Source organism: Leucopleurus acutus, assembly GCF_964270905.1.
Source record: "Leucopleurus acutus genome assembly, chromosome: X".
NCBI lineage: Eukaryota > Metazoa > Chordata > Mammalia > Artiodactyla > Delphinidae > Leucopleurus > Leucopleurus acutus.
In genome coordinates this window covers 107,514,073-107,538,511 of record NC_139148.1, presented here as the reverse complement: position 1 = coordinate 107,538,511, position 24,439 = coordinate 107,514,073, and the positions used below count along the sequence as shown (strand labels likewise).

The window sequence follows — 24,439 nt, the reverse complement described above, 5'->3', positions numbered from 1 at the left end:
CTTTCAGCAGCATTTGACACCGTTGATCATGCCTCCTTCCTCTTCACTTGATTTTCAGGATATCTATATTCTTCTGAGTCATCCTGTGATTCTCTGTTGGATTTTCCTCATCTTCCCAACCATGAAACATTGGAGGGCCCGAAGATTTCTTCTCTTATCTTTGATACACTTATTCCCTCGGTCCTATCATCCTGTCTTATGATATTAATACCATTTATATGCTGAAAAAAAATTCACAGCTCCGGCTTGGAACTTTCCCCTCAAATTCAGATTCGTATATCCAGCTGGCTATTTTTCATCTCCACTTGGGTGGCTGATAAGTATCTCAAACTTAACATATTTATACCAAACACCTCTTGTTCTCCACCTCACATTCTCTCATCCCACCTTTTTATTCCAGCTGTTATTGCAGCTACCAGCTGTGTGCATATGTGCACTAACAACATCTCCTCTCAGCTGCACCAGATAGCTCTATTTCCTGCCTTTTCTGCTACCTCTGTGTGGAATGCCTGTGGCAGCCCACTCAGTAAATCTGAAGCATGTGTAAACAGGGAAGTGTGAGAGAGTTAATATGGCATGGGACAATTCCTGACCTATAAGAGACAGAAAGCCAGTCGTGAATGTCTCCCTCTTCTAAGATCAAGCAGATAATCTTCCAGGCATTTTACAAGCTCCTCAGAGGGCCCCCAGTAAGATTAAGCTTCAATTACCCATAGCTGTGACTGGCTCAAAAACTCACCCTTGGATTGACTTTCCATTCTGGTCTTCCATTCCTGTTTGGGAATCACTTCCCAAAGTTCACTCCCAGCAACACAGTCTCTTGTCTCAGGTTCTGCTTTTTGGGAAACCTGACTGAGACATTATTCAAAACCAAACTCCTGGTTCTCCCTCCAAAACTTACTTCTCTATCTCAGATTATGGCAGCTCTTCTTTCCAGGTCCTCTTATCAAAAACCTTGGTGAGTGGGGCTTCCCTGGTGGCGCAGTGGTTGAGAGTCTGCCTGCCGATGCACGGGACGCGGGTTCGTGCCCCGGTCCGGGAAGATCCCACATGCCGCGAGCAGCTGGGCGCGTGAGCCATGGCCGCTGAGCCTGCGCCTCCGGAGCCTGTGCTCCACAATGGGAGAGGCAACGGCAGTGAGAGGCCCGCGTACCGCAAAAAAAAAAAAAAAAACCTTGGTGAGGTCACTAACCTCATCTATTTTATCAGGAGACCTTGTCATCTCTACCTCCAAAATAGGTTCAGAATCTAACTTTTCCTACTTCCTCTGTTACTCTCCTAGTCTAAACCAGTATCATTTATCATATTGATTTTTGCAGTAGTCTTCTAACCTGTCTCTCTGCTTCTGCCCTTCTACTCCAACATTTATTCTCAATACAATTGTCAGAATGATAATTTTAAAACCTAAGGCAGATCATGCCCACCCCCCAGTCAAAAGCTGCAATGGCAGGACTTCCCTGGCGGTCCAGTGGTTAAGACTGCGCTCCCAATGCAGGGGGCACTGGTTTGATCCCTGGTCGGGGAACTAAGGTCCCACATGCCGCACGGTGCAGGAAAAAAAAAAAAAAAAAAGCTGCAATGGCTCTCCATCTAACTCAGAACATAAGAGTCTACATAATGTGGTCTCCCTTCACATTTGTGACCTCATCTACTACTAACTTGTTCAGTCGTCCTGCTAAAACCACAGTGGCCTCTATGATAGTTCTCAATGCAGGCATATTTCTGCCTTAGTGCCTTTGTAATTGCTATTCCCTCTGCCTGGAATGTTCTTACCCTTGATAACTACCAGGTTTGGTCTATCACCTGATGGAGGTCCATACTCAAATGTCGCCTCAGTGAGGCATTCCTTGACCATACTACTGAAAATTACAGTCTTCCCCCCATACACTCCTTTTCTGCTTTTTTTGTTTTTCATAGTTCTTATTACTTAGGTGACTGTATAATTTATTGTCCAAACTGGGACATTTTTGAGAGTGAAAGAGCGCACTAGGAAAAATCACACTAGGACCACAGATATAAGCCAAGACTGTTTGAGACAACGGAGATACTATGGTCACCCTACTTATCACCATCTGACATACTATTTTGCTTATTTTTATTTTATATATTTATACTTACTATGTATGTATACCATAATGTATAATTAAATACATAGTTATTTGTATTTTTATTATATTTTACTTTACTCATTTATTTTCTATCTCCTCCACTAGAATTAAGTTCTATGAGAGCAGGACTTTTTATCTGTTTTGATTTCTGCTGAATCCTGGTACTTAGAACATTGCCTGGAACATATTAGGCATCTGATAAATATTTATTGAATTAATGCAAACCCACTAGAAGACTGTCTGGTACATAATTAGCTCTCAATGAATATTAGTTATTGTTACCAGTACTTACTATTTATCATCAAACAGAAGTGATTGCTTTTAGCTCTGACTGAGAATGGTGTATCGGGTGGCATTACTCTATTTTATTTACTCTCCAGTAGTATTTTCATGGGCCACCTGTATAGAGATGCTTGCAACTGCCAAATAATTTTTATTGAAATGGCCTGCCCTCCTCCAGTTTTTTAATCAAGATGCCTCATAGTTGGGTGACTTACAATCCTTTGTGATTCCTGACATACTGATGAACTGTTCTTTTATACATCAGAGCAGATTTTAAAAATTAGCTGGTAAAACCTTGTAGGAAGTTCGTGTTTTAGAACATTGGATTAGCTTATTTAAAGTCCAGTTGTGAACATCTTAAAAAAAAGCTTGAACTTCTAATTGTAATAAAAAGTAGCACATCTCTTGTGCGCTACTTTATCCAGTTGGGGAATGTGGCTAAAAATATCTTAGAAGAGTGATTTTGAGTTCTTTCAGTAGAGTTCTAGAAATGCAAATTCAGGTAATTATAATGATCAATCATTTACTGGTATGTTAATTTCTTAATGCATTCAATTTATCAGCAGCAGGTTTTTCCTAATTCTAAAGAAGCAACGCTTAATTCTCTTTTTACTGATTAATTGTGGAGAATTATACTTCTGGCAGTTGACAAAGGGACTTACATGGCTTGCTTCAATACCATTCAAGACATAGGTAAATAATAAAAGTAAACAATTCATGAGAAGTGGAAACATAATTAACAGCAATCTTATAAATGTTTGTCTCCTCTTGCGAACACCTTGGCAAGCTATGGCATGAGCTTCCGGTTTTCTTTGGATGAGAAGTACTTGTTAGCTAATCAATGTAAAATCCCAAATGCTCCTTAAACATTAAAAAATTGACATTAGCCAATTAGATAATTCAATTAGACTAGCATTTATGGGGCATTTACTATTCAGAGAATTTCCTTTTGGTCACAGTCACAAATTAAATACAGCAGCAGCCCTTTGTAAAGCTAATGTTTGGAAGCATAACTGGTAGCTTTTTTATTTTGGCTTTTGTCTTACTGAGCCTTTGTATTTCAAGGCGCAGGATTTCCTCTATAGTATATCTGCAGCCTTATAATCGTGGGCTGCGTTGTAACAGGATTGTGCTTTATTGAGATAGAATGGATGCATTGAAAGTTCACTTGGTAACTTCTTTTATTTTAATACAGAATTCCATGCTGAGAAGCCTTGTCTTCTAACCTTTTGTGCAGATAGTGTCCCTTATTCCCATTTGCCCCCTTTTGGATAGCCTCTACTATATTGTCTACCAGAAAGATCACATCACTGGGTCAAGACTCATGCTTTCAATTTTGCTTCATTCACTCACTGAATGACCTTAGGTCTTCTTTTAACTGCCTTTACTAGTATATTAATAGTCACCTGGGGTCTTGTGGCACAGTTAATCAAAGTCCTAAAAATAATTTGAAATGTGCAGCCCTCCCTTCTGCCTCTAGAGAGAATCTTTGAACCAAAGAAGAAAAGTGAAATGGAAAGGGAGATTTGCTAAGATAATCAACAATATCTCTGTGTGATGATTTTGTTTTTTGGCACTGGCCTGTCTGATCCTCCTTAGTCTCCTAAAACTGAAATACTCATTTCTGAGATTCTTCTTTATAATTCCTCATTTGAAGAACAGACCTTAGAAAATGACGAGACTGACATCTATTTGAAATAAAAATAATAAAACTGGTGATATTTCTTTATGATGCCTGTGTTAAGGTACAAGAGTACAGCAATGACTTCCAATATATGCTAATCATATAATATCGGGCTTGATCTGCATATAGATATGGTTCAGAAGAAGTGATTGAACTCTAGCAATATCCAAATTGTAATAAGTCAGGTAAGAATTTAATTCTCCTCTAAATTACATTTCCATCTCTTTTTCTCTACTGTTTTACCTCTTTGTCTAATGCTATTACCAGCATTCAGTGACTTCTTATTGCTACTAATAGACTTCTACTTTACTTAGTTAATTACAGCCTTATCAAAGTAACTCTGAAACATTCAAAGGTACATTTTTGAATCATTTATAATGAGCCTGGTGGGGGGAAAATGTACAGTCCTCAAGGTGGACTTTGGTGTATTTTAAGCACATTCCTGTACATTGGGGGAGATTTCCTAACTTTTGTGGTTTCTGTTGGGAATGTAGTGGGCCCATTGGAAGAGCAAAAGACAGGTTGAAAAGTTCCCAGTTAGGAAGGCATTGCAGTAATCCAGAGGAAGAGATGATGAAGAGCTTAACGTAAGCATTGAATTTCTGAGTAAAGAAAAGGAGACATACATGAGAGAGAAATTAGAGTTTGCAGGGCTTGGTGGCTGATTGGATGTGGGTGATGAAGGAGAGAGAGGAATGAAGGTTTCCATCTTTGGTAAGTGAGTGAAGAGGGGTGCTAACAATTAAGGTAGGGAAGCAAGAAAGACAGAGTTTTGGAGAAAAAGTGTTCTCATTTGAACATGACTTTGCAGGTTTTCCAGGTAGAAATATCTCGTATGAAGTTAGATATAAACTTGAAGTAGTGGTGCTGGAAAATGGATTTGGGAGTTGTTGATGTATAATTGATACATGAGATTGGATATGATCACACAGAAAGAGCATATACAGTGAGAAGAACACAGAAAAATGCAGATAATGGACAAAATCATAGTGTACACAAACATTTAAAGGACCGGTAGGAAGAGGAGCCCAGGAAAAATGCTGAGTAGTTAGAGAACTAGATGGAGAATGAAGACAAAGTGGTATTACAGAAGTCAAAAAAGAACAGAATCCAGAAAGAGGGGATAACAGTATCATATACGAAAAATGGTCTCTGAAATCTTTACCAGATTTGGCAATTAGGAGTTCATTGCTGACTTCACCAAGAGAGTTTTTAATGGAATAGCAAAGGCAGAAGACAGATTCCAGTGGATTGAAGAATGAGAGGAAAGGAAAGAAGTGGGGACATTAAGTATAAGCTTTTAATATGCTTGGCTGAGAAGGGATGGGATGGTCAAGGATAGGGACAGTAGCTTAAGGAGGGCACAGGTTCCAGGAAGGAATTTTTCTCATCTTGTTTATTTATTTTATGGGAAAAAAAGAAAAACTTGAGCATGTAGGCTGGCCTAGTCCTGTAACTCCCACAGTGGCAATGAATAAATATTTGAAGTGTGAATGAATGGATGCTTATACAATGAAAGAAAAGGACTAATGAAGAAAGAAAATTTTAAGTGATAGGAAAGACAGGTAATAACTGATAGAGCAAGGTCCTGGAGAAAGCCAAAAGGGATGGGATCTGGAATACAGATGAAAGAGTTAGTCTCTGAAACATGAGAGAAGGAGGGATAATTGAAGGCATTCATGATGTCTCTTAATATCTGTTTTCTGTGTTAAGTAGGAGACAATGTCATTTACCAATACTCAGTGAGAGACGGTTGTGAATGGGGTAAGACATTAGCAGAGTGAATAATTAAGACATTGAACATACTAGGAATAAATATGCTAAGTGGTATTAGGATTGCGGGGAAGGTTAACATATAAATTAGGATCTTGGTTTTAAGTGATAACGTCAACTCAAACTAACCAAAGCAGAAAATGGGAACTTATTTGTTTAGAGAATTTTAGAAAAAAAAATTTGAATATCAAACTTTGGAAAAGGTAGGGTTGTGACTGACACCAAAAACAACTAGAGCTAATGAACCAAATATTACCAGCATAGTCTTTAAATCTTTCTAGTCGTCTTTATATTTAAGCTTCATTTTCTTTTATGCACATAGAATTTCTCCACAGAGTCAGAAACATGGCTGGTAAGGGCTCATGAGCTTCTCCTCTTATAGTTCTAGCCACCCTGAGAGAAAAGGATTCTATTCTATGGACTCTAAGTCCTAAAACAGTAAGCAAGGACTCTGATTATTCTTGCATGGTTCAGTTGCCTACTTCCGGATCCATCAGTTATGACCAAGGGTGGGTGGGACCTATGAAATGTACCTTGATTGATAAAGCTTGGGTCAGGTGCTCACACATGAACTGATCAACTGTGGCAATTCATTACATCAATTCAGTAAGTATTTATTGGGTGCTTAGAGTGTGCCAGGTCTCATTGTAGGTGTTGGTTACACAGTGATGAAAAGCATAGACATGGTCGCTATGGTCCCTACTTCTGGGAGCTTACACTCTAATAAAGGGAGGCTGATAATAAACAACAAGATGTTTCTGGCTATTGATAGACTGAATAACGTAAAGCAGAATGGGGCTGATAGACTGGGAGAATAGGAAGATGTCCTCAGCCTTGTGGTTTTTGGACCACCAAATTGAAGAGTAGGTTTTACAGCCATGATAAAACCCATTAGGTAGAAGGGTAGGAAATCATTGTCAGAGGGGGATTTCCTAGTTAAAGGTGTTGTAATGCCCTTTCTCGTTCAGATGAATATTTATTTTCATATTTTTACCTATGTCTAACCTATATGCTTGAATACTTTGTTAATGTACCTAGTTTCCAGGAACTTTCTGATGTGGGTTCAAAATACCCTCTCTTTTTCTCCCTCTGATTTTAAATTGTGATCTTTTCCATTATTAAACACTGGCTTTTTTCCCAGGGATGGTACTGAAGAAGAAAATCAATGACATATCTAGCCAGCCGCCTTGGACTGAATGGGCATTCAAATAGACTCCAAGGGCCAAGTACAGATGGTGATTTATTGTGCATACAACTTCTACAGAATGCCTTCATTTGAGCATTGTTGTATATACAATTACTTACCAGAATGCTGCAGTTTTACAATTTAGCCAGGAATCTGTGGAGAGATTATGTTCACTAAGAAATCCACAAATGTAGTTTTCGCCCTTTTCAGTAATTCTTCAAACTCTCAGTAGTCTTCTACATGAAGAAAAGAGATTTCAAAATAGTTCTTTCATTATACCATATTTCTCACTATCGTCATCCTTATGCAATTCTTATTTCAGAACCAATTCAAATTTATTAAACCATGTCCTTCTCCTGACATGTAGGTAGATGGAGTTGCTAGACGCAAATCGCTTACTGTGGCTATTGTGAAACCTAAAAGTTGTGGTAGTCATCCACACATATCACAGGCCTGCTCATGGTAAAGGTCGTTTGGCAGTGTTTATATGATACTGCAATAGTCACTTGAAAGTTGAACAGTTTAAATAAACCAGATACTTGACATCTCATAGGCAGAAAAAACATGAGGGCACTCCTAAATTCCTTTTTCTTATTGAAAACAGTTTGAATTACCCAAGTTTGTCCTTATAATTTGAAGTTGAAATTGTAAGGATATTACTACCTTTAAGAAGATATTTTCCAAATCTTGCTTTTTCTCTCTGGTCAAATATTACTTCATTGCTATGCTATTTTGGGGATGGCACCCATGTCCAAGCATTTATGAGTTTATATTATATTTGTGTTTTATAATATTATGGAGGATGGGTTATTTACAACTGAAATTAAATTACATTTTTCTTTGCACCAACATGTATGGCGTTCTATCACAATGTATTTTCTTTAGTATTTTGGCTAAATTTCAGTGAAAAAAAATGTTAATCATTTTAATAGAAACACTTCAGACCACTCCTTAATGCAAACAATACACAATCAAGATTAATAGAAGCTATAAATAAAAAGAAGCTGTGATAGTATTGATAAAAATCAGCTCAGCAAATGAAAATGAGGAAGTTCAATAACAAATAATATACTGCAATGACATAGCCCATCGAGTTGCTATATGAGGCAGCATGAATAATAGCCCTTGATTTATTTATGTACCTTACAGTATGATCAGCATCTTGGATGGTAAGCTACTAGAAGGGATAATCAAACTTAGTATACATACAGTGTTGAGCCTAGTACCACCCCTAAATTAAATGTGAATGTGCATTCGATGCCGCATGATAGTGCTTCTTCTAGTGTGATTGTGCCCATCATCACTGACTAAGTTTCCAGTTCTCATTAGGGTTTTCTCTTCTTATCTATATTTTCTCTGTGCTTTCTCAGGAATGTCTCCATTTGAATCTTAGTGTGAATTTCCTAATGGAAAAGTTCATGGGCTATGTCTGTTAATACAGGGAGAAGCCCTGACATGAGCATCGTTTATTTGTTGAGCACTGCAATAGGCACTCTTGGAACGATAAAAATAAAATCTACAGTTGCTACTCTCCACGTATAGCGTCTATTCTCCATATATAGGAAGAATAAGCACATACCTGTGGAGGAGTTTACAGGCAGTTAAATATAATTTACCAAAAAAAAAAAAAGTTCCATTTTATTTTTAACTGGATCCATCCATTTATGATAACAGTTTTTATACATATAGGTTATCATAGTCATTATTGATTCCATATTACTATATCATTTGTTAAATGAATGACTGAATAAATGGGTGAATGTTTTCAGTGGTTCTTGCCAGTATTTGTGGGTGAGGTGTGGTGGATAAGTGCTAAATAATTATAGGTCATTATAAGAATTGTGACTAACCACTAAAGATCTATTTATTAAGAACACCCCTCCCCCATGATTAACCATATTTTGCTTTTGCACCAAAGACAGTGTTGTCATTATTTGTACTCTCCATCGGTATCTATTATGCATTTGCTTAGGATTACATTTCAACATACTGAAATGTATATGCTGACTATTGTGGTACACGAAAGAAATATAGATCCTACCTTCATTGAGTTAATGATCTACTAGGGGATACACACAGCAAACAGTGCTATGAAGGTAACCAACAGAGTGTACTGTTAGAAGATGTGAGGATGAAGCTAGGGGCCTACTTAGTGTGTTCAGGGATGGCCTGTCTAAAGAAGTAATCTTTAAACTGAGATAAGAGAATAAGAAAGAGCCAAGCACGTGAAGAACCAGGGACAGAGCACTCTGAGCAGGGGGAACAGCATATGCAGAGTCTCAAAGGCATGAAAAAGTTTGGTATGTTTCAGAAACTTTAAGGAGACCTCTGTGGCTGTAGTGCAAAGAAAGAGGGAAAAGGTGCTACTTGAACCTGGGGAGATAGGAAAAGACCAGACTTAGGGCTCTGTAGGTCATGCTAAAGATTTTAGTCTTTCTCTTAAGGGTAATAGGAGATATTGATGGGTTTTAATCTGTGATAGGAGGGGATTTACACGTTTAAAAGATTACTTTGGCTGCTGTTTGGATAATGACTGGAGAACACAAAAGATGGATAGGAGAAATCAATTATAAAGTTATTGCAGAAGTTCACGTAAGAGGTAAAGCTAGAGAGAAGTGGACTAAATTGATATATATTCTGGAGATACAACCTATAGGACTTTCTGTTCCAGGTTATATTTAAGTGGAGAGGAAGAGAGAAGAATCAAGAGCGAGTCAGGTTTCTGGCTGGAGCAACTGATATGAAGAAGAATAAGAAATGAATGGGTTTTAGGCTGTGAATGAAGAATTTTGTTTTAAACATCTTCACGTAGAGACACTCGTTAGATATCTAAGAATATAAATAGGTATTTTTATTTACTAGACAATGATGTAGGAAGTTCCGAAGTTTCTTCCATGAAAATAATCGACAAGAGTGGTTTGACTGTCATGCTTTAATTAATTCAGCAAACATTTGTTGAGTCTCTGCTATGTGGCAGGTATTGTACTAAGCACTAGGAATAGTAAGTCATAGTCACTGCCGATAGGGAGTTTATTATAATCTAATGAGGAGACTGGAGAAAAAAAACATGAATAATTTAAAATCCAGTGTGATAATAACAGTAGGAGGAACATCTAACTCAAATAGGGGGTTGGAAGGGTAAGGGAAAGATTCCTGGAAAAATGATATCTGAGTTTGGTTCAAAAGTAAAATCTAGCCAGGCACAGAGAAGCAGAAGTCATTCCAGGCTATCTTTATTGGAAAGAATTGTGTCAATAATGGACTTATGATAAATCTGAAAAGGAGCATTTTAGTATTTTTCTGACCACAGAATATTTTATGTCTATACAATATGATTATTGAATATGTCCCCAATATCAGAATCGTAGAAGTGAAAGAGCTGTTAGAAATCATCCGGCATAGCCACCTAGTTTTACAGGTGCGGAATTAGACTGAGAAAAGAGGCCTTTCTAAAGAATCAATTCCACCGTTACTTTTTCGTGTACAAATATTGTAAGTATGCTGTGAATGCAAAGTCTAAGTGGTGCCCCAAAGCATTAATTTTTTTATTTCTCTTTTTGCTTAATTTTATTTATTTATTTATTAACATCTTTATTGGAGTTTAATTGTTTTACAATGTTGTGTTAGTTTCTGCTGTATAACAAAGTGATTCAGCTGTATGTATACATATCTCCTCTCTCTTGCGTCTCCCTCCCACCCTCCCTATTCCACCCCTCCAGGTGGACACAAAGCACTGAGCTGATCTCCCTGTGCTATGTGGCTGCTTCCCACTAGCTCTCTATTTTACATTTGGTAGTGTATATATGTCCACGCCACACTCTCACTTTGTCTCAGCTTATCCTTCCCCCTCCCCGTGTCCTCAAGTCAATTCTCTACATCTGCATCTTTATTCCTGTCCTGCCCCTAGGTTCTTCAGGACCATTTTTGTTTGTTTTTTAGATTCCATATATATGTGCTACCATACGGTATTTGTTTTTCTCTTTCTGACTTACTTCACTCTGTATGACAGACTCTAGCTCCACCCACCTCACTACAAATAATGCAATTTTGTTTCTTTTTATGGCTGAGTAATATTCCATTGTATATATGTGCCACATCTTCTTTATCCATTCATCTGTCGATGGACACTTAGGTTGCTTCCATGTCCTGGCTATTGTAAATAGAGCTGCAATGAACTTTGTGGTGCATGGCTATTTTTGAATTATGGTTTTCTCAGGGTATATGCCCAGTAGTGGGATTGCTGGGTCATATGGTAGTTCTATTTGTAGTTTTTAAAGGAACCTCCATACTGTTTTCCATAGTGGCTGTATCAATTTACATTCCCACCAGCAGTGCAGGAGGGTTCCCTTTTCTCCACACCCACTCCAGCATTTATTGTTTCTAGATTTTTTAATGATGGCCATTCTGACCAATGTGAGATGATATCTAATTGTAGTTTTGATTTGCATTTCTCTAATGATTAATGATGTTGAGCATTCTTTCATGTGTCTGTTGGCGATCTGTATATCTTCTTTGGAGAAATGTGCATTTAGGTCTTCTGCCCATTTTTGGATTGGGTTGTTTGTTTTTTTGTTATTGAGCTGCATGAGCTGCTTGTAAATTTTGGAGATTAATCCTTTGCCAGCTGCTTCATTTGCAAATATTTTCTCCCATTCTGAGGGTTGTCTTTTGGTCTTGTTTATGGTTTCCTTTGCTGTGCAAAAGCTTTGCAGTTTCATTAGGTCCCATTTGTTTATTTTTGTTTTTATTTCCAATTCTCTAGGAGGTGGGTCAAAAAGGATCTTGCTGTGATTTATGTCATAGAGTGTTCTGCCTAGGTTTTCCTCTAAGAGTTTGATAGTGTCTGGCCTTACATTTAGATCTTTAATCCATTTTGAGCTTATTTTTGTGTATGGTGTTAGGGAGTGTTCTAATCTCATACTTCTACATGTACCTGTCCAGTTTTCCCAGCACCACTTATTGAAGAGGCTGTCTTTTCTCCACTGTATATTCTTGCCTCCTTTATCAAAGATAAGGTGACCATATGGGTGTGGGTTTATCTCTGGACTTTCTATCCTGTTCCATTGATCTATATTTCTGTTTTTGTGCCAGTACCATACTGTCTTGATTACTGGAGCTTTGTAGTATAGTCTGAAGTAAGGGAGCCTGATTCCTCCAGCTCCATTTTTCTTTCTCAAGATTGCTTTGGCTATTCGGGGTCTTTTGTGTTTCCATACAAATTGTGAAATTTTTTGTTCTAGTTCTGTGAAAAATGCCAGTGGTAGTTTGATAGGGATTGCATTGAATCTGCAGATTGCTTTGGGTAGTAGAGTCGTTTTCACAATGTTGATTCTTCCAATCCAAGAACATGGTATATCTCTCCATCTGTTTGTATCATCTTTAATTTCTTTCATCAGTGTCTTATAATTTTCTGCATACAGAAAATTGTCTCCTTAGGTAGGTTTATTCCTAGATATTTTATTCTTTTTGTTGCAATAGTAAATGGGAGTGTTTTCTTAATTTCATTTTCAGATTTTTCATCATTAGTGTGTAGGAATGCCAGAGATGTCTGTGCATTAATTTTGTATCCTGCTACTTTACCAAATGCATTGATTAGCTCTAGTAGTTTTCGGGTAGCATCTTTGAGATTCCCTATGTATAGTATCATGTCATCTGCAAGAGTGACAGCTTTACTTCTTCTTTTCTGATTTGGATTCCTTTTATTTCTTTTTCTTCTCTGATTGCTGTGGCTAAAACTTCCAAAACTATGTTGAATAAGAGTGGTGAGAGTGGGCAACCTTGTCTTGTTCCTCATCTTAGTGGAAATGCTTTCAGTTTTTCACCACTGAGGACGATGTTGGCTGTGGATTTGTCATATATGGCCTTTATTATGTTGAGGAAAGTTCCCTGTATGCCTACTTTCTGCAGGGTTTTTTTAATCATAAATGGGTGTTGAATTTTGTCAAAAGCTTTCTCTGCATCTATTGAGATGATCATATGGTTTTTCTCCTTCAATTTGTTAATATGGTGTATCACGTTGATTGATTTGCGTATATTGAAGAATCCTTGCATTCCTGGGATAAACCCCAGTTGATCATGGTGTATGATCCTTTTAATGTGCTGTTGGATTCTGTTTGCTAGTATTTTGTTGAGGATGTTTGCATCTATGTTCATCAGTGATATTGGTCTGTAGTTTTCTTTCTTTGTGACATCTTTGTCTGGTTTTGGTATTAGGGTGATGGTGGCCTCGTAGAATGAGTTTGGGAGTGTTCCTCCCTCTGCTATATTTTAGAAGAGTTTGAAAAGGATAGGTGTTAGCTCTTCTCTAAATATTTGATGGATTTCGCCTGTGAAGCCATCTGGTCCTGGGCTTTTGTTTGTTGGAAGATTTTTAATCACAGTTTCAATTTCAGTGCTTGTGCTTGGTCTGCTTATACTTTCTATTTCTTCCTGGTACAGTCTCCGAAGGCTGTACTTTTCTAAGAATTTGTCCATTTCTTCCAGGTTGTCCATTATATTGGCATAGAGTTACTCATACTAATCCATCATGATGCTTTGTATTTCTGCAATATCAGTTGTTACTTCTCCTTTTTCATTTCTAATTCTGTTGATTTGAATCTTCTCCCTTTTTTTCTTGATGAGTCTTGCTAATGGTTTATCAATTTTGTTTATCTTCTCAAAGAACCACCTTTTAGTTTTATTGATCTTTGCTATTGTTTCCTTCATTTCTTTTTCATTTATATTTGATCTGATCTTTATGATTTCTTTCCTTCTGTGAACTTTGGGGGTGTTTTTGTTCTTCTTTCTCTGATTGCTTTAGGTGTAAGGTTAGGTTTTATTTGAGATGTTCTGTGTTTCTTGAGGTAGGATTGTATTGCTATAAACTTCCGTCTTAGAACTGCTTTTGCTGCATCCCATAGGTTTTGGGTCCTCGTGTTTTCCTTGTCATTTGTTTCTAGGTATTTTTTGATTACCTCTTTGATTTCTTCAGTGATCTCTTCTTTATTTAGTAGCGTAATGTTTAGTCTCCATGTATTTCTATTTTTTAGAGTTTTTTTCCTGTAATTGATATCTAGTCTCATAGCATTCCAGTCGGAAAAGATAATTGATGCAATTTCAATTTTCTTAAATTTACCAAGGCTTGATTTGTAACCAAAGATGTGATCTATCCTGGAGAATGTTCCCTGAGCACGTGAGAAGAAATTGGACCCTGTTGTTTTTGATGGAATGTCCTATAAATCTCAATTAAGTCCCTCTTGTTTAATGTGTCATTTAAAGTTTGTGTTTCCTTATTTATTTTCATTTTGGGTGTTCTGTCCATTGGTGAAATTTGGGTGTTAAAGTCCCCTACTATGATTGTGTTACTATTTCCCCTTTTATGGCTGTTAGCATTTGCCTTATTTATTGAGGTGCTCCTATGTTGGTTGCATCAATATTCACAGTTGTTATATCTTCTTCTTCGATTGGTCCCTTGATTATTATGTAATTTCCTTCTTTGTCTCTTGTAATCGCCTTTATTTTAAAGTCTCTTTTGTCTGATATGAGAATTGTTCCTCCAGCTTTCTTTTGATTTCCACTTGCATGGAATATCATTTTCCATCCCCTCACTTTCAGTCTTTATGTGTCCCTAGGTCTGAAGTCGGTCTCTTGTAGACAGCACATATATGGGTCTTGTTTTTGTATCCAGTCAGTCTATGTCTTTTGATTGGAGCATTTAATCTATTTACATTGAAGGTAATTATTGATGTATATGTTCCTATTACCACTTTCTTAATTGTTTTGGGTTTGTTATTTTAGGTCTTTTCCTTCTCTTGTGTTTGATGCACAGAGAAGTTCCTTTTGCATTTGTTGTAAAGCTGGTTTGGTGGTGCTGAACTCTCTTAGCTTTTGCTTGTCTGTAAAGGTTTTAATTTCTCTGTCAAATCTGAATGAGATCCTTGTTGGATAGAGTAATCTTGGTTGTAGGTTTTTCCCTTTCATCATTTTAAATATATCCTGCCAGTCCCTTTTGGCTTGCAGAGTTTCTGCTGAAAGATCAGCCGTTAACCTTATGGGGATTCCCTTGTATGTTATTTGTTGCTTTTCCATTGCTGCTTTTAATATTTTTTCTTTTTAATTAATTTTTGATAGTTTAATTAATATGTGTCTTGGTGTGTTTCCCCTTGGTTTTATCCTGAATGGGACTCTCTGTGCTTCCTGGACTTGATTTTGAATATTTCCTTTCCCATAATAGGGAAGTTTTCAACTATAATCTCTTCAAGTATTTCCTCAGTCCGTGTCTGTTTCTGTTCTTCTTCTGGGAACCCTGTAATTCGAATGTTGGTATGTTTAATGTTGTCCCAGAGGTCTCTGAGACTGTCCTCAATTCTTCTCATTCTTTTTTCTTTATTCTGCTCTGCAGTAGTTATTTCCACTATTTTATCTTCCAGGTCACTTATCCGTTCTTCTGCCTCAGTTATTCTGCTCTTGATTCCTTCCAGAGAATTTTTACTTTCATTTATTGTGTTGTTCATCATTGTCTGTTCGCTCTGTAGTTCTTCTAGGTCCTTGGTAAACGTTTCTTGTATTTTCTCCATTCTATTTCCAAGATTTTGGAGCATCTTTACTGTCATTACTCTGAATTCTTTTTCAGGTAGACTGCCTATTTCCTCTTCATTGTTTGGTCTGGTGGGTTTTTACCTTGCTCCTTCATCTGCTGTGTATTTCTGTGTCTTCCCATTTTGCTTAACTTACTGTGTTTGGGGTCTCCTTTTTGCAGGCTGCAGGTTCATAGTTCCCGTTGTTTTTGGTGTCTGCCCCCAGTGGGTAAGGTTGTTTCAGTGGGTTGTGTGTGCTTCCTGGTGGAGGGGACTGGTGCCTGTTATCTGGTGGGTGGGGCAGGATGTTGTCTTTCTGGTAGGCAGGGCTGTGTCTGCTCTGTGTTTTGGGGTGTCTGTGAACTTAGTATGATTTTAGGCAGCGTCTTTTCTAATGGGTGGCGTTGTGTTCTTGTCTTGCTCGTTGTTTGACATAAGGTGTCCAGCACCATAGCTTGCTGGCCGTTGGGTGGAGCTGGGTCTTAGTGTTGAGACAGAGATCTCTGGGAGAGCTCTCGCCAATTAATATTATCTGGAGCCGGGAGGTCTCTGGTGGACCAGTGTCCTGAGCTCGGCTCTCCCACCTCAGAGACTCAGGCCAGACAGCAGGCCGGAGCACCAAGACCCTGTCAGCCACACGGCTCAGAAGAAAAGGGAGAAAAAACAAAGGCTGACTAAATAAATAAATAAAGTTATTAAAATAAAAAGGTAAAAAATAAAAGGAGAAGAGAGCAACCAAACCAATAAACAAATGCACCAATGATAACAGGCGCTAAAATCTCTACTAAGATAAAAATGAAAGTCAGAGGCATGTCAGTCGCAGACAGCGAATCCCAAGTCTACAGTTGCTCCCAAAGTCCACCGCCTCAATTTTGGGATGATTTGTTATCTATTCAGGTATTCCACAGATGGAGGGTATATCAAGTTGATTGTGGGGATTTAATCCGCTGCTCCAGAGGCTGCTGGGAGAGATTTCCCTTTGTCTTTGTTCGCACAGCTCCTGGGGTTCAGCTTTGGTTTGGGCCCCGCCTCTGCGTGTAGGTCGCCGGAGGGCGTCTGTTCTTCGCTCGGACAGGACGGGGTTAAAGGAGACGCTGATTCAGGGGCTCTGGCTCACTCAGGCCAGGGGGAGGGAGGGGCACGGAGTGCGGGGCGGGCCTGCGGCGGCAGAGGCTGGCGTGACGTTGCACCAGCCTGAGGCGCGCCGTGCGTTCTCCCGGGGGAGTTGTCCCAGGATCCCGGGGCCCTGGCAGTGGCGGGCTGCACAGGCTGCTGGGAGGGCAGGTGTGGAGAGTGACCTGTGCTCGCACACAGGCTTCTTGGTGGCGGCAGCAGCAGCCTTAGCGTCTCATGCCCGTCTCTGGGGTCCGCGCTTTTAGCCGCGGCTCACGCCCATCTCTGGAGCTCCTTTAAGAAGCACTCTTCATCCCCTCTCCTCGCGCACCAGGAAACAAAGAAGTTAGAAAAAGTCTCTTGCCTCTCCGGCAACTCCAGACTTTTCCCCGGACTCCCTCCCGGTCCTACCGAAGCCTGAGCCTCAGCTCCCAGCCCCGCCCGCCCCAGCGGGTGAGCAGACAAGCCTCTCGGGCTGGTGCGTGCTGGTCGGCCCTGATCCTCTGTGCCGGAATCTCTCCGCTTTGCCCTCCGCACCCCTGTGGCTGTGCTTTCCTCCGCGGCTCCGAAGCTTTCCTCCTCCGCCACCCACATTCTCCGCCTGCGAAGGGGCTTCCTAGTGTGTGGAAAACTTTCCTCCTTCACAGGTCCCTCCCAGAGGGGCAGGTCCCGTCCCTATTCTTTTGTCTCTGTTGTTTCTTTTTTCTTTTGCTCTACCCAGGTACGTGGGGAGTTTCTTGCCTTTTGGGAAGTCTTTAGGTCTTCTGCTAGCGTTCAGTAGGTGTTCTGTAGGAGTTGTTCCACATGTAGATGTATTTTTGATGTATTTGTGGGGAGGAAGGTGATCTCCACGTGTTACTCCTCCGCTGTCTTGAAGGTCCCTCTCCCAAAGCATTAATTTAAACCACTGAATTGTTTACTTATTACAAAAGAGTATTTTATTCTCAGGCAGATTACGTTTATACCCCGATTCTGCTCTGTTATTTTTTTCCCCCTTAATTCACAGGGAATAATGTGAAGCAATCCTTCAGTGAGTGGTATCTGCAATTAAACGGACTGTTTAACTTTATAGGGCAACATTAACATATAGTCTTTCAAAAGAATGTTCTTAATTGTTAAGAATGTTAAACATTCTTTTTACCTCCTAAGCCATTTATGTTTCCATTTCTTCCACAGGACATACCAGTGTTTTGGGGGAAAGATGAAAGAACTGTCTATTCATAGTTAAGTTACATTTGGTTGTCTCTTAGCCCTTTGTTTCTACTGCTCCTGTCCTTTGCCAGACTAACTCTCTGTTCAGCTGTACCATTGATTTCCTACTTGTTCTGCCACCATTGTTTCTAGTTTGGTACATACTAGGAAAAGCAGTTCCTCACAAACCATATAGTCAAAATAATACAAAAGCAGAGAATAACACAGTTTTCATCTTCTTCCTCTCCCTGTAATGCCAAAGACAGTATAAATGAGCTGAAAACTAGCAAAGAGGGCAAAATATGTCACAGTAGCAGCAGTGTCTTCAGAATCAAAGGAAAGGATTGTATACTGGTCCTCACTAATTTAGACCAGTTGAGAAGAAGCTCCTCAGAACGTTCGAATGTATTAGTAAGAATTGCAATCTTATTACTCTAAAATATAGAGAATCAGCACTCTTATGTAATGCAAGTCCATGCAGTCTGTTTGGGGGAAGATTGTGCTAGTATCTGACAAAAACAAAATGGAATCATCTTAAATCTCTGTCAGTAGGGACTGGTTAAAAAAAAAACAACAAACAATTCTTCCATATAATGGGATACTATGCAGCCCTTAAAAAGGATGTGGATGGATATATCTCCAAGATATTATATTGTTAAACAAAATTAACAAAGTATAGAATAGTCTATGTGAAAAGTTCCCAAAATTTAAAAAAAAATACATATACTCATACAAAAAATACGCATGCACTATACTTTTATCCACATATACAAAGGAGCACGCACACAATTACAAACACACATAGGTGTGTATATGCATAAAAGATACACAAATATTCTTAACTGTTACCTATGGAGAGTAGCACTTAGGAACAGCGATAGAGGAAGTATCACTTTTCATTCTATACTTTTTTTTATTCTTTTGGAAATGTTTACCATGTGCAAGTATTTTTTTATAATGAAAAAGTATGAAATAACGTGAAAATATTTGTATGGAAAATATATCATGCAAAATAATATACATAGTGTTATATAGCTATATAAAAATTATGGAATAAAATATATCAAAATGATTTTTAAATGCAGAGGAACTTAAACTGGGTAAATAAAGTGTCGCCAAATAGAGATTCTTTGGTGTCTGCTTTAATGGACCAGAGAAGAATGATTACCAATTGTTGGAAATGTAAATGCATGCCTTTAAAACACTTTTTAAAAGGCTTATTTTAAATAGCTGAAGCTTTTTCTCTTCAAATTTTAATTTTGCAATTAATTTGTCTTACGTGTATTTTTTCACTAATAGTAAATTTCTGACAAAGCCTGTTGGAATTTTAACAAATTCTGGATTTTTAGACCATGAAAGAGGATTTTACCCATTTTTTAAAATTAAATGGATAATATCTAATCCCTCTTTTAAAGTACTCTTTGAAACACTGAATTGAATATTGTCTGTAAGTTGAGAAGTCACTCAAGATTGCTCTAATCACCCTTGATGTGTCTTTAGATTTATTTTTCCTCTTTGAAATCATAGATATGTTCTGTTTGGTGAGCCGATGCTCACAACTTTGGGTTGTTGAAAGAGGGCTTTCCCAGTTGGTAGACTGTGGTTGCCTTTTTTTCTGTGGCTGCTGGCCTTTGGCCTTTTAGCTGCTCATTAACACCTTCCTGAGAGTGCTGGAAACTGGTTAATACTGCTGCCCCCAGGATAAAAATCTAGGAGGAGGGTTCTATGAAAACCACAGGTTAATTTTCTCTACTGCTACCACATGGATAATCAAGAGTCAGAATCTGTAGAGTTGGAGGATTTGGTTTTACTATTATTCCTGGGATTATTTTTAAACAGAATTTATGATTGATTTGAACATGAACTCACCAAGTGTACTGACTTTATTATGAAACACATTCAGAGGCACCTCTTGGGATTTTTTTTACTCTGGCACTGATTCTGATCTTGAACGGAAGTATGCAGAGATGCCTGAAATTTAATTAAAATAAATTTTTTAAATTTATTTTTCTGTTTGCATCATAGGCAAGTTTAGAAAAAACCCCACATGAATTGTGATTTATTTCATTTTAATCTCTAGGGACTTTAATTTCCATATTAATAAGAATATCTCCACTGATTCTTATACTCAAGAGTAAACATAGTAACTGTGACTCATGCTGAAGGTCATATTTGGAATCTCATATTTCCCCTGAGCTTTGGTTACAAACATTCTTTCTGGGATTCTTTCTTGCATTTGCAAATCCTACTCATCCCTCAAGGCCTAACTCAAGTCTCCTGCCTTTGATAAAGTCTTCCTTCTCCACTTCCTCATGTATTGCGCACTGCCTTCTGTGAACTCCTATGGTTTTTATTGTCTGACATTCACAGTCTTGCAGTTGACTGTTTACTACTAGCTTAAGCATTGGTAATAAAGCTTGTCTCTGCAAAGAAATGGTAGCTTCCTTAAGGGTAGGAACTATAAATAGTTTTAATGGTATTGACATAGAGGTCTGTTGAATTCCTTATAGCACCTAACATAGAGGACCTAGTGGGTGCTCAGTAATATTGGATTTATTTTTAGTCCATTTTCAGGCTGTTACGCAAGTTACATTAAAAATTCTTTGTATCTCACTATTGCCACTGCCTCAATTAGTTCCATCGCTTACTATATCATTTTTTTTTTTTTTTTTTTTTTTTTACAAAGCAGGACAAAATATTGCCACTGATACTGAACTCTAGTTTGGCTTATCTGCTGGCAGCAGGCTTTCCTGTAGGGCACTGTGAGCATTTACAAAGCTAGTATAGCTAATCTGTTATAGAGCTATCTTACTCTTGGTCTGATTTATTTTCATGGGACTGCAGTATTCTCTAGGTGACTGTGGAAGCTCAGAATTCGACTTTTGCAAGCATCGGTGACCAGGTAGTAACTTTGTAGAACCAGAAATTATGGCATGTTCACAAGTGACCATCTACACTTTTAAAGACCAAACACTTCCTGTGGTGACAAAGGGCCTTTTGGCCTCTTTATCTGCCCCGCCAGTCCCAGTAGGCCTCATGCCACCTGAGCTCTAATACTTATGTCATATTTTAATATAGCACATAACAATTTATCTTCTTTCTCCAACGTTGGCCATAGAAAATGTTTGCCTCCCTCCTCTGCTCAGATCTTTGAGAAATTTCCCTCTACCTGCCAGAAAAACAACTTGAGATACTATAAAATTTGAGAGACCTGCGTGGAATCTTATGCAAGCCAGCCCTGCCAAGGAAATAACTCCAGAGGAATCAGGGACAATAGTTCAGGGTCGCAAGAGGAATCCTATCCTGCACTTGGGCGTTTTCTGCTGTTTCAGCCTCATGGTTCCTCTCCGTGAAAAGAACAGGTGTGCCTGACAGCAGGTGTGTTTGTTCTACTTTTCCTATGGCAGCTGTCACTCCCCAGGTAACTCCCTTTTCCAGGTGGTGAATTCTTACAACCCATCATCTTCTTTCCTGGCTACCATTACTTTAAAAAAGGTTTGGCTGTCCACCGCCATCGTTGGACTTTATATTCTGTTGAAATGTCATTGTTGTCATTGTTGGTTTGTTTGGTTTTTTTTTGCCTTTGTGTTGATTTTTTAAAAGGGAAAATATGTCTTCAGATGGATTCTATTTACAATTCAGACAAACTTAACGTTTTCCTTTTAAAAGCCTCCAGGAAAGTCCGCAGCCCTCTTTGATTTGGATTGAGTTTTGAAGGCTTCTTCTGTGACAGCTTTGGGTTTCTCCATTTTTGCCTTTTCCAGTAGATCTTGGGATCTGTCCTCAGTCAAGACACCTGCTGCTGGGACCGCCAGTCACAACATGCTTGGTTTTTATCCTCCCTTGTTTCTATTCATAGCGTGTACTTCTCATAACTCTAAAGGACTATTTGATGCCCCCATGTTGTTTAATATCTACATGATTAAAGCAGCTGAGAGAATTAGCACATGTCCTAAGCCTAAGGAAAAATCCAGTCCCAAGGAAATTATATTACAGACCCAGATCATTTTTAATAAGTACTGCTGCTCAATCTTACCTATGCCTCTGTTGGGCTCCTTTGGGCATTTTGTAGATATTTGAGAGTTAGCTTTAAAGGGATACTTTCAGGCATGCACTCGGCTCTCAGTATAACAACACTTACTGAGCCCGAACAGTGTGCAGGACCCTTATAGTGGTCCCCTGGTAAGATACAAAAGAAGCAAGCATACCATTCCAACACTCAAGGAATCAAGGGACCTGGAACTTAAGATGAACTGAGGGAGACAGAGTGCATACAAATAAAAGGTTTATGTGTATTTTGAAGGCACTGGATGGGTAACAGTGACACAAGTGCCCATTGGGTACATAAGGGGGGGATGCATAAAATGAATGTGTGATCACAGTTGGGAGGAGGTAGGTGTCTTTAGTGAGAGCTTCAGAGGAGTGAAAGGTGTGAGTGGAAGAGCTTTTCTCATGAGGCTTTTCAGGGACTTCAGTAAAGGTGATGAATGAACAGTGCAGAAAACAGGTTTGTCTTCTGATAGAGTTATAGGATAATAATAATAACTGCTACTATTTATTGAATTTTTACTCTGTGTCAGTGTAAAATGAGTGGAAAAATTAAGAGAACAAGAAAATATAAGCTTTAGAGAAATATATTTTTTAAAAAACTTTTTGGCTGCACCACAGGGCTTGCGGGATCTTAGTCCCTTGAACAGGGACTGAACCCAGGCCATGGCAGTGGAGGCGCGCAGTCCTAGCCACTGGACCACAGGGAATTACCAAGAAATACATTCTTGAAGTGTTAAGTGTATGACCATGGGTTACAGTCTACCTGGGGAGGTGGGTGATGTGTGTGTGTGAGAGAGAGAGAGAGCGCCAGAGACATATGGAAAGGGAGAGAGGCAGAGAAAAAAAGAGAGACAGAGAGAGGGAGAGAGAGAAACTTGGAGAACAGGGCAGGGTCTGGGAATTAGGTGTTACAGTATAGGTGAATAGTAAGTTAAATGAGGAAAGGAGTACAAGAAAAGAGAGTGTGTTCAAAGAGAAGAATTCATAGTTCTAGATCTTGGAGTTAAATTCTTTACCTTCTGAATGGATTTGTCAGTGAAACCTTGGACTTATTTTGCTCATGCATAATGAAAGAGAACATTTAAATTTGAAAATAGTGTTTTCACAGAAAATAAAGTGTATCTTTAAAGTGCTAAATTCTTGACATCTAGAGTATGTCCAGTTTTTCCACATATTTGTAATCCATGGTTAGTCTAGGGCATAGCCTATTGGAAATTAGAATGCCAAAGCCATGTCAGAAAACTAAGCAGGTAGAGATTTGCAGTGAATTATTTAAGAAACTCACATCACCACATTAGCACATGGCTTAGCTGTATTATGACACTGGAAAAGCTGGCATAAGAGCTTTCTAGAGCACCAAGTAATATGCCTGAGGTCCCTTTCCTGCAGGTGAATTCTCTAGTGGCCGTTATCACAATTTATGCCAGAGGCTTTTTTTTTTCTTTTTTTTGCGGTATGTGGGCCTCTTGCTGTTGCGGCTTCTCCCGTTGCGGAGCACAGGCTCTGGACGCGCAGGCTCAGCGGCCACGGCCCACGGGCCCAGCCGCTCCGCGGCTCGCAGGATCCTCCCGGACCAGTGCATGAACCCGCGCCCCCTGCATCGACAGGCGAACTCCCAAACACTGCGCCACCAGGGAAGCCCCCAGAGGCTTATTTTTATGCAGACATAATCTCTGGCAGAAATTTCACAGCCTCTGTTGACAAAACTGACAGTGTCTATCGGCCCAGGCTACTAGACAACACCAGCAATCAGTTAGCAGTCAGCAAATATTTATTATGTCTTGACCATGTGCCTAGCACCAAGCTAGAAATGAGGGGATTATAAAAGAAGAGGCATACACAATCCCCTCAAATACTTTAGTCTAGTTTGAGCAACCAAGCTGACATACTTAAAGTAACTAAAATAGTGACAAGGCTATATTGAATCAAATGCCATCTTGGGAGAAGGGTGAGTATTTTAGGATGTTAGCAAAGGGAGAGATCAGTTAGCTCAATAGATTGGGGAAGACTTCATGAAGGAAATAAACTGGTCCTATAACTCAAAAGATAGGTAGAATTTAAAGAAACAGAGTGGAAAAAGGAAATCTGTTTATGTGGAGAATAATTCAAAGGAAGGCAAAGAAGAAACCTGGTGTTTTTATAGTTTAACAAGGAGACCGGTTTGATTGGCATGGAAGACAGGTTTGAGATCAGTAGAAAATAAGTTAGGTACGGCCAGATTGTCAAAGGACCTTAATAGTCAGGTCAGATATTTTGAATTAAATATATTGAGAAATGGGGAACCATTGATGGTTGCAAGATAGGAGTACAGCATGATCGTTAAGGGAGTATCTTAAGAAGGTGAATATGATACTGATACACAGGACAGGTTAGAGAAGGGAGAGAAGGGTATACAAATATTACCATAGCTGTAAAAAAAGCACATGTGGGAGAAGACTCAAATCAATAGAATTAGAAATGAAAAAGGAGAAGTAACAACTGACACTGCAGAAATACA

General features: G+C 38.9%; 1 protein-coding gene across 1 annotated transcript in view; it reads left to right on the top strand.

Annotated features, from left to right (window-relative positions):
* The window catches only part of TENM1 (teneurin transmembrane protein 1), a gene marked incomplete at its 3' end in the record, with an annotated part of 801,014 nt that overhangs the window by 251,807 nt on the left and 524,768 nt on the right, over positions 1-24,439 (top strand). The window lies entirely within an intron of this gene.